A 10,891-nucleotide genomic window follows, 5' to 3' on the forward strand; every position below is an offset into this window, starting at 1 on the left:
ATTTCACCCTAAAACAAAACAACACACACACACACACACAAAAAAAATTGTTATCCAGTAAGTTAAAGCTTCCAGAAATAAACACATGCATGACTGATATGGTACATGATGGACAGTCTGACTATATTTCCCCCTCAGGTAATCAACCAGACAAAGACAACTGTTGTCTTTGAGTTCTTCTACCTTCTTTTGTATGTAGTATCACTCATTCTTCAGCAATGTCCTCCATACCAGAGGTGCACTATGAAGCCTCTGTAAATTGTGCAATATCGTCAAAGAAATTTATGATGCATTGTTTTGGTTTTAGAATACTGTTCCTCCCATTTCTACTTCACAAAGAATTTATATTAGCCAAGGTCATGTGAATTTGATTAGGGATACTTAATTAACAGCCCACCTGCATGGTTTGGAGATATGTATCACTATAATATATTCATGCCATTCCTGCTTAAGGGTATCTTTACCTGGGTTTAACTAAGGTATTCCACTGCTCCTTGACAATTGTGTAGCAGTTGTTCCACAAACCAAACTAATAATTTAAAACATTGCTATCCAACTGGCAGCCTGCAGCCCACATATGACCCACAAGAGGTTATATTGAAGACCCCAGACTCAAGGTCAACTGTCATTCCCCTTATCACTCCAGTTATAACAGCAGCAGCTGGGGTGCTCTGGGCTCCCCATCCTTCCTCAAGCTGCCACTACCAGCCGCTGCCTGGGGACAGTGTGGTGCACGGCCCAGAAAGCAGAGTGCGAGTCCAGGACTGCATGCATGTGTGGTAAAGTGGTGAAACATCCACATAAGCAATGTGGGGGCCCATGGCTTGCTCTGGTGTAGCCTGCATAGCATGCAGCCTTCAGTGGTGCAGCCCTCGGGACATGTGGCCCTTGCCACTTGGAAGTTGGACAGCCCTGATTTTAAAAAAATCCAGGAAGACATACACGTATCCATCTGTACACAGGTACGTACATATGCCAATGACATTTATAAAGCCAAACCTTAAAACTGGTTGCCTATTTCAAATGCAAAACCTCTGCATAAGCCCTAAAAGTCATTCCTATACGAGTTGGCCCCTGGATTTCCCTCCTTCAACAAAGACTTCATTACATTATTATAAACCTGTATTGCCTCTGTTTATTTTTTAAATATGGTTCATTCTTCCTGGACATGGTGGCCAAATAGATAATAAAGAGTTGAAGGTGCTATGGCATTGTAAAATAAGACTTGTCCAAAACAATGTAAATACTACAATTGAGAGTAGTAATAATAGAGCTAGTATTGTCTAATGCTGCAGTATAGTTTTAAAGACTATTCATCTTTAAAGATACTGGTCCATTATTTTCTGTGTATTCCAGATCTTCCAGCAGTTATAAATCTTTGGCCTAATTTTTCTCCATATGCTGAGACTTGACTTACAAAAAAACAACCAAAGAAACAGTCAAAATAGCACACCAGCCCCCTCTCAGGATATCCACATCATGTGGCTCTCTGTGCATCAAAAACATAAGACTACCTGGTATGGATTTAATCAATATAACTTTAAAAAGAAGACTCAATGTCCTTAAAAGTGTGACCTGTGCCATGTGGCTCTCTTACTGTGCCTTCCTTAAAGAAACTAACTCATGAGCCCATTTTATAATGGACAGCTGAACTGTGAACTTCCATTTTGCACAGTATACTAGGTTGTGCTCACAAAGCCCCAAACAATGCAGTGGGAAAAAAAACTGGAAAAAGCAGTTATACCTCAGTCACATCACATGACTCATTTGTTCCTGACCCCAAGTTCATGTTCAACTTAACTATGAAATGAAACAGATATATAATATCTGTAATGGACACGCACTGCAATACAAAAAGAAGAACTGGAGCAAAGTATTAACACATGAAAATCCAAGGCAATAAATCAAATGGGCTGAAAGGACTGCAGTGTATCCAGGATGTTTTCTCTGAGCTTTAAAAAAAAAAAAAAAAAGGAGGCCATCCAAGGATTTGGGGGAGGGACAGGTGTCATAGCCCTAAAGAAAGGTTTGTGCATAATATCACCTCTGATACAATTTTCTTTCTCTGCTGTGTGTTTTTTGACCTGCTGTAATTCTGCAGTATGCCCTGTAACTTTGTGCTTGCTCTCTTGCTTGAAACAAACTGACTCATCAAGTGATGCATTTTTACTGCTCTGTTTACACTACTTTAACAGCCTTATTTACAGTACAATAGTTCACTGCAATGTCTAAATATAAAGAACATGCAGAACTACTAAAGATAATAGCATGTTCTCACCTTAGTGATTCCCAACAGGACTTATGTCTTCCAGTATGTCCTTAATAAGTCTTTATATTCTATCCTAAATACTAACTTATAGTATTGAGTCCCAATAGAACACAGAGAAAGATGCATGCAAGAGTGCTCCTGTAACATAAAAAAGCTTTAGAGTGAAACACAGGATTAAAGCTAAAAAGAGGAAGGCTGACAAGGAAACAAGAGTCAGAATGTGATCATGAAAACTACATTTGCATATACCATAACCTAAGGAAGTGGTAAAGTGCTAGCGGAAATATATAGAAATATGTAAAATAACAGACTTGATTTTCAAACATGTATTCAAATGTTATGTTGGGGAAAGCAATCAGTTTCTTTTGGATTTATCTTATTGCTTCATTTTCAAACTATTCTTGGTCCAACATAAATGGTTTTTAAAGTACTCTCATTTAATAACCGATCGCAAGTGTAAGTGAGAGAGAGGTTAACAGCACAAGCAATCAGCAAAGTGTAGCTGCAGGCAGTCACTGTGCAATCTTTAAGTACACATCTTTGCTACTGTATCTCTGTCTTCCTTTCTAATACCCTTTCTGTTTAAGTTGTAGGTTTCTTCTAAACTGACAGTGAAAATTGGGTAGAATTAAGATAAATTGTGAGCAATTTTTAGATGCAAATGAACACTCAATGGAGACTTTACTAAAGATGTAGTCTAGTGGTTCTCAATCTTTTTAGACTCAAGGCACCCATCATTAGACTCAAGGTAGTGTGCAACAGACTCAAGTTATATAGCTTCATAACTTTTGTTAATTGAGAGGTACCCCATTTCAAAAACTAACTTATTACAGTACTTACCTCCTTACAGAAGGGCCAGGCAGTGGGAGTGGGGGAAATTATCAGGCAGGAATAAAGTATGAGCCTGCACTTACCTGTATATCTCCTCATAGCCGGCTTACCTTCTCACAACTTGCAGCACCCTTCAAAGGCTCCTGCAGTACCTCAAGGTACCCTGGCACCCTACTTGAAAATTGCTGATATTGTCGCATGTTCACTTGCAATCACTGGAACATGCTGGCAAGTTAAATACTTATTGAAGTTAGTATGTTATAAAGTCACACTTTCACTTGCAATAGTTGTGAATCATTGGAATGCTGTAATCTAGGGGTTGTCAACCAGGAGTACATGTACCCCTAGGGGTACTTGAGACAGCCCTAGAGGGTACGCACGAGTGGACAGGCACAGAGCACCACCATGCAACATCTTGCGCTGCCACACAGGTGCTACCCACTCAACTGTACTCAGGGGGTGGGGGGAAGCTTGCACATGGCAGCTACCGCAGCTCCATGTCCAGCCATGTGCCACCCCCCAGCTCAGTGCCCGGCTGTGTACTACTTCCCCCCCCACCCCCACTCCCCGCTACTCAGTAGCCGTATCCAGTCGCCAGGAATATAATGATCTAAAAAATGTTGAAAACCCCTGCTGTAACCTATTAAAATGTATATGCATTAAAGTTAGTACATTAGATAGTTCTTGTCTGAATGAGAGCAACTTTGCCATGTCACAATGGCACTTCATACATACTAAACTGCTTGCACATGTGTTTGCTTGCACTTAGTGTCAAGTCAAATATATGACACCACCCTAAGACTGCAAAGCTAACTTCTTAGGGTGTGTGTAGATGAAACAGTGGCCTTAAATTGAAGCAATGGGTTTTTGAAAGCACTGCTTCAATTTAGGGACAAATAAACCTCTGTGTTGTGCACACACCCATGTACTTACCTGCCTCTCTGGGAGCAGGGAGGGGAGAGTGAGCTGCCAGTGGAAAGAGCAGTCCCTGGGCTGTGGGGGGGGGGGGGGGGGGCTGGTGTCTCCCTCTGCAGCAGCGGTGCCCCACCCCCCCGGTGGCACCCACCCACAGGCACCCAGCTGAGGTGGTCCCAGGGGGCTCCGCAGCCCCAGAGAGGCCCACTGGGACTCTGCACAGCTTAGACAGGCAGGCAGGCTCCAGGGGGGGGGGGGGGGGGGGGGAAAAAAAAAAAAGATCAGGCTTGCCATCTGTTTTATTTTCTTGGGTGGAGCAAACCTTCCTGGGCTGCTGCCAGGCTACTTGCATGGGCTTCCTGCAGAGTCCCCGACCTGCACAGGGCCCAGTGCTTCACTCCATGGCTGTAGAGCAGCAAAGTAAAACTCCTTGGACTTTTGCAGCTCTCTTATTTGGTAGATGTCTACAAGGTTTATGCTTAAATTAGGGTCATGCGCCTCAGGATCATAGAACCTTAGAAAATGACTGGAAGAGACTTCTAGATTTCTTCTAGTTCAACTCCCTCCTTGAAGCAGGATCATCCCTATCCAAACCATCCCCTACAGGTCCTTGTCTCACCTCTTCCTAAAACTGCATGATCAACCCTGTCGCACAAGTCCATGACCTATTGCCTGAAGAGACCACTAACAGTCTACTCTGACTAAAGCAGCCTAACCTATGTTCCTTGTAAGCACATAGCACATTGCTAGTGCCTAGCAACTTACAGGATTCCAATATTACTTTAAAGCAAGGACAGGCAAGGTCTGGTCCATGGGCTGGATCCAGTTGGCTTTGGACTCCATTTCCCAGCAGCCCCTGCCTATGTGGCTTGGGCCAGTTTCCATGGAGACACAAGCAGCAGTCACGCTGTGATAGTGCAAGGCTGAGTTTTCCATGGAGCCTGGCCCCAGCAGCACTGGCAGGCAGCCACAGTGCCAGCCTCTTCCTGGTGGTGGGGCGGAGGGGAGGCTGTGCTACAGGCAAGAGTGGAGTGGGCTCAGCTGCCGACACTTGTGCAGGGCGAGCAGCAGAGGTGGCAGCATCAGCGCCACTGGGGGGGGATGGCTATGGGAGGCTATAGGGAATTTTGGGGTGGTACTAGTTCCCCCCCCAAACATCACCCCTGATAGCAGGGCATGCAGCAGGTGCAGAGCTGCTCCAGGGCCCACCTGGGATCTTGCAGCGATGACAGCATACTCCAGAGCAGAGCTGCTACCTGCAGCCTGTGTGCCCCAGGCACCCTGCCAGAGCTGCTGGGACTGGTTTCCATAGAAACCCTGGCCTTGCACTATCACAGCACAGCTGCTGCTGGGGTCTCCATGGAAACTGGCCCCAGCCACATGGGCAGGGGCTGCTGAGAAATGGAGTCCAGCCACCAGCCAGATCTACCACTTTGCCCACCTCTGCTCTAGAGCCAAATAAGCCCAAGCACACAAGTGTGTAGGTTTACACTTATATTTGCATGAGTGCTTTACAGGGTTATTTTCAACATCTATGAGCCTATTGCCTTAGGGGCATAGGCATTATTCAGCCACAGTTATACTAGACACTCTTGCTTGTTACTATTATTGATTGTTAATGGTCAGTAAGTGCACCCTGCACAAGATATCAAACTACAAGCTGGCCACATTTGTCAGACTTTCAGGAATTCCACTATTGCTCCCATGGAACTAGGAGTGGAAGGGAACAGAGAGACACCAAGAAGGATCTAAAAGAAATCAACATTCATTGAACTCTAACCAAGGGAAGACTGCTCCAGGACATCAGGCTAAAACCTCTTCCCAGATTAGTTAATACGGTGCTTGGGTCTAAGCAATTTGTGCAAGAATTAGTATATGCTTCTGTAAATTGCTATGTTTCCAACAGTTGCCCAGAGTGACACCACGATTACCTTGAACTAAGCATGACCACAGTTCTTCTGTCCTTCTTCCAGTTCCTCAGAGTTTACACTTGATCTGAGCCAGAAAGGCTGAGAAGGGATATTGATCTATTATCAGCTTCTGGAATACCTGATTCTTTGAGATGTTTTGAGATGTTGTGGGAGCTAATATGTGCTTTGTAAATGCTATTCACAGTGTATGTGCTGGCTCTCCCCCATCGGTTGCCATATAAACGGGATCAACATTTTTGCTCAACTCTACTAACTTTCACCTCCTCTCCCAAATTACTGGTTGTTTCCAAACATCTATAGCTTCTAGTAGATAGCAGCTAACCAAAAATGTCTTCAAGTGGCTGTAAGTAAAATTAATAACAAAGTTGGCTACACCTTATATGCATTAAAAAAAAAAAAAAAAAACACAAAACTCAGTGTTGAATTGCATGCATCCAAGTCACAGGCAAGAAATTATGAAAATTGTGATAAAAAAAAATAACTATGAAAAAATTACAAGCTTGTATCTTCAAATCTACTTCCACAATTCAGCCCCTAGACGAGCCTGCACTCCTATTCTGAATATTATGCGCATGCCTGCTTTCAATTTGGGGCACGCACTTATGCATCTGGATTTAGTTTGCTTGAATGCAATCCTGAAAATGTTGTCCTACATATAACAAATAGGCCATTAAACAGTACATTAAACAACACTGGTAGTGTTCTGATTGACTTGAACATCGCATAATTTTGTCTCATTTCTAAAAGTTACATCAAACTCACATTTTCCTGGCACCTCAGGCAGTATCTCCTTCTCCATTTACACACTTAGTCACTTAAAAAAACCCTACTATGTAAAAGCTTAACAAAAAAAGTGGTAAATGTTATTCTGATTCTCTTTTTTGTGTGCTGTGCTCTGTTATAGAGTTTTCCCACGATTACTCTTACATAAAAGAGAAATCTGTCTAATTACCAGGGCCAGCCTTACAGGCGGGCAACATGAGCAATCACCCAGGGCGCCATGGTCAGGAGGCATCACACACACACACACACACACACACACACACACACACACACACACAAAAAGCCTCCACCTCCCTGCCAGACTGTGCCCCGCACCTCTATCTGTCTGCCTCTGCCTGCAGCAGCACACTGACTTGGGTTTGGGGTGATGGAAGTTGACTGGCTGTGAGGTTCAGCAATGATGAGAAAGTACCAATACTTGCTGCACAGGGTGGAATAGGCGGGCTGCGGGCAGCGCCCACTGCCCTGCGCCCATGACTGGCTCTACAAGTCCTACAACTGGATGAGCCAGCAACACCCATTCCTCGTGTTCCTGATGCTTATTGTCATGGGTGCCTGCCTGGCACTGCTTGCGATCTTCACCTGACAGCTGCTAAGAGATCGGCCACCACAGGAAAGCAAGTCTCCTGATATCTCCCCCCAGGGCTTTATTTCTGAAACGTTCACTAATACTACTACTACATACTTAAACTCAAAAGAAACGCTGCCAAAATATAAATTCACCTAGGGTGCCATTTTCTCTAAGGTTGGCCCTGCCCATAACTAGATTTTTTATCATGTATTAAACCTCATCAACCAAAAACCTCAAAGAAAAAATATTAAGTTCTACAAAGTTTAAAAAATGTAAATGGAAACAAAGAAGGAGATAGACATTTTAAAAAATTCAGCAATGTACTTGAGGCACTAATATAAAATTGCCCGTCTCAAAATACTTGGAGAACAGTATGCTTAGGTTTCAGGATAATATTGTATGATCTTAATAATCATATAATACAGAATATATTCTGTAATCCAAGATGGAATCAAGGTTTAATTAGTCATAGCAAAAGTAAAGAACAAGAGTCTTAGATTATTTTACACTGTTCAGAATTTTAAAGAGCCAAAGCACTTATTTAGTTAATCATATTAATACCTTTTACTGGCACATATTACAAGTACTTAACTTCTTTTCCAAACCAACAAACAAGACATATGTAAATTCTTATTCTGGCATTTGTTCTTTAGTGTGAAAATAGCTTTCCTTTACTTTCTTTTGCCTTTTTTGCTCAGGATGTCCAGATTTATAAACCTCAAAATAGGCCTGAAATCCTTTTCATAGAAACGTGAGTCTCTTTTTATTTTAACACTTTATTAATATCACTCCATGTAACAATAGGACCCTATTTCTTGAACAACAAAATCTTAGTTATTCACTATGACACCTTGCAAAACCATCTTTCCTTTTAAAAGGAATTTCATGTTGTCTGATTTCAGGGCCTTTTACCATACTTGTTCTGTCACAACCTTTTTACCAATAGTCCAAATCCAAACCTCAGGACCCATCTCATGGCAGGGTCCTACAGGAGGGCCGTGATCTCCTTGAGGCCCCCTCTCCGTGTCAAGTTGGCCCAAGGACACCGTCTATTCTCACCCGCCACGTCTTTGATCTTAAGTTAAGTTGGGAGGCTGCCTTATACCCTCTTGGACACAGACTCCTGGACCCCTCATGGATCTTGTCCAGCACAAATGGGTGCTTCGGGGCACCCTAGCCTTATGGGCTACGCGTGGCTCCAACCACCCCCGATACCATGCTCCAAGCCTCGCAGATGGGATAGACATTGGTTTCTCTCTCTACATAAACTGACACCCCCTCCTGGGGCTCTCCTTGCCCACTCCGGGCCTTCGCTGCGCCGTCGCCCTCTCTCGGGGCCTTCTCTATGCTGTTGCCCCCTGTCTGGGCCTTTTCAATAGTGCCCCCTTCTGGGGCCTGCTGTTGCCCCCTGTCTGGGCCTTTTCAATAGTGCCCCCCCTTCCTTGGGGCTCGCTGCGCCCGCACTGGGGCTTCTCAATAGTTGCCCCCTTCCTTGGGGCTCGCTGCGCCCGCACTGGGGCTTCTCAATAGTTGCCCCCTTCCTTGGGGCTCGCTGCGCCCGCACTGGGGCTTCTCAATAGTTGCCCCCTTCCTTGGGGCTCGCTGCGCCCGCACTGGGGCTTCTCAATAGTTGCCCCCTTCCTTGGGGCTCGCTGCGCCCGCACTGGGGCTTCTCAATAGTTGCCCCAGTCAGGGGCTCGCTGCGCCCGCACTGGGGCTTCTCAATAGTTGCCCCAGTCAGGGGCTTGCTGCGCCCGCACTGGGGCTTCTCAATAGTTGCCCCAGTCAGGGGCTTGCTGCGCCCGCACTGGGGCTTCTCAATAGTTGCCCCAGTCAGGGGCTTGCTGCGCCCGCACTGGGGCTTCTCAATAGTTGCCCCAGTCAGGGGCTTGCTGCGCCCGCACTGGGGCTTCTCAATAGTTGCCCCAGTCAGGGGCTTGCTGCGCCCGCACTGGGGCTTCTTAAAAAGGCTGCCCCTTCCTGGGGCTCGTTGTGCCTAATTTGGGCTTCTCAAACGCCCCCTCCTGGGGCTGGGGTCTAAGCACCCCATAAGCTGCACCCTCACTGGCACCAGGGTCCACCCACCACTGTGGGTTCCCGCTGAGTATGCTGCGCCCTCACTGGTGCTAGGGCCCCCACACCACTGTGGGTCCCTATGAGTATGCTGTGCCCGCTCAGGCGCTGGGGTCCTCACCCTCTGTTGTGAGTCCCCAGCGAGGCCTCCTCCAACCCCTATAGCCTCACCCAAACCACCGGAGTAATAAGCACCAACACTAAAGCAAACATAAGCCTCCTGGCTATAACCAAAACCTAAGGCACTGGGCCATAACAACATAAGCCTCCTGACTGTAATTCAACATCATTGCTCCAGCCTCTGGAGCTCTTGCAAGCTATACTTACAATCAATGTTCTCCCTATATCCTAGCTGAGGGAACTCCTGCCTCTCCAGCTGCTAACAGGAAACTGCCAGCCTGGCTTCAGCCCTGGGCTTTATAAGGGCCAGGCCCTGCCTCCTACAGGTAGCTGATTCTTATTAGTTGCCCCAGCAACCCACAGCTGTACTCCCTAATCACCGCTAGGGCTCCTTATGCACTGCCAGAGCTTCTCCTCTGGCAGTTTTCCCCTCTCTAGGAGCTGGGCAGCAAGGTACGCCACGACAACCCAATAATCAAAAGTATGTTTAAATCTGTGAGAAATAAAATAGTTTTTAGACAATCTATAAACCATAAATTAAGAAAGAAGTGTCTTCACATCACTGGACCTTCAGATGTGTTTTAGCTTTGAGAAGTGGTGTTCTACTTTGTTCTTCATGATGAGTCTCTCTCTACTGTTAATACTTGCTAGAATTTATTGTGTAGTTCCTGTTTGGTCATGCCTTTCAAACATATAAAATAGTTACGATTTGCGTGTCCCCTCCTCCCTCTTCTAGACTAGCATATAGATACATTCAGTTCCAGCTCTGAAATAGCTGTATCTATGAAAACTACTGGCAATGAGTAGATTATAGATTGATGCAAACATGAGATGCACCATAACACAGTGATCTAAAATAAGGCAATGAAACAAAAATTAATACAGGAAATTTAAAAACATGCAGATTATTTTCTTGTAGCATAAAAGATATCTATAACCTCAGTTTGATATTTATTTTTAACAAACAAGATCAGAAATATTTATTAAAAATAAAGAAAAATACATATTTACAAAACTTTGGAAATTTTGGTCCCCAAATAATAAGGTCCCTTAAACTGAGAGGTACTTCAGAGGTACACTGAGGAAGAATGGTTGCTACAAATCTTTACGATTTTATTAAGCAAACCACTTAAATAAAGTGCATGCTGCTACTAACAAGACACGTTCCATGTGCAAGATTTTAAATGGATAGGAATGATCAAGGCATTTTTATGACTTAAGTAAGATTTCATATGACCTCACAATAAAGAGGGCATTTGTTTGCCCAATGTTTCAATGCAGTAAACTGAGACACTATATGGATAGTTTGTGAATATGAATGTCAGACTGTCAGAACACTGCTGGAATGACAAGCATGGCAAAGATCAAGCAATTAATTACAGTAATCTTTAAGCAGTA

General features: G+C 44.5%; 1 long non-coding RNA gene across 1 annotated transcript in view; it reads right to left on the reverse strand.

The window, feature by feature from the left end:
• The window catches only part of LOC109280821 (uncharacterized), a 50,756-nt gene extending 40,995 nt beyond the window's left edge, over positions 1-9,761 (reverse strand). The window contains exon 1 of the long non-coding RNA XR_002087257.2: positions 9,701-9,761. This is a non-coding gene — a long non-coding RNA (uncharacterized LOC109280821). The remainder of the gene's footprint in view (positions 1-9,700) is intronic.
• Between the last annotated feature and the right edge of the window lie 1,130 nt (positions 9,762-10,891).

This window comes from Alligator mississippiensis, chromosome 2, assembly GCF_030867095.1.
Source record: "Alligator mississippiensis isolate rAllMis1 chromosome 2, rAllMis1, whole genome shotgun sequence".
NCBI classification, from domain to species: Eukaryota; Metazoa; Chordata; order Crocodylia; family Alligatoridae; genus Alligator; species Alligator mississippiensis.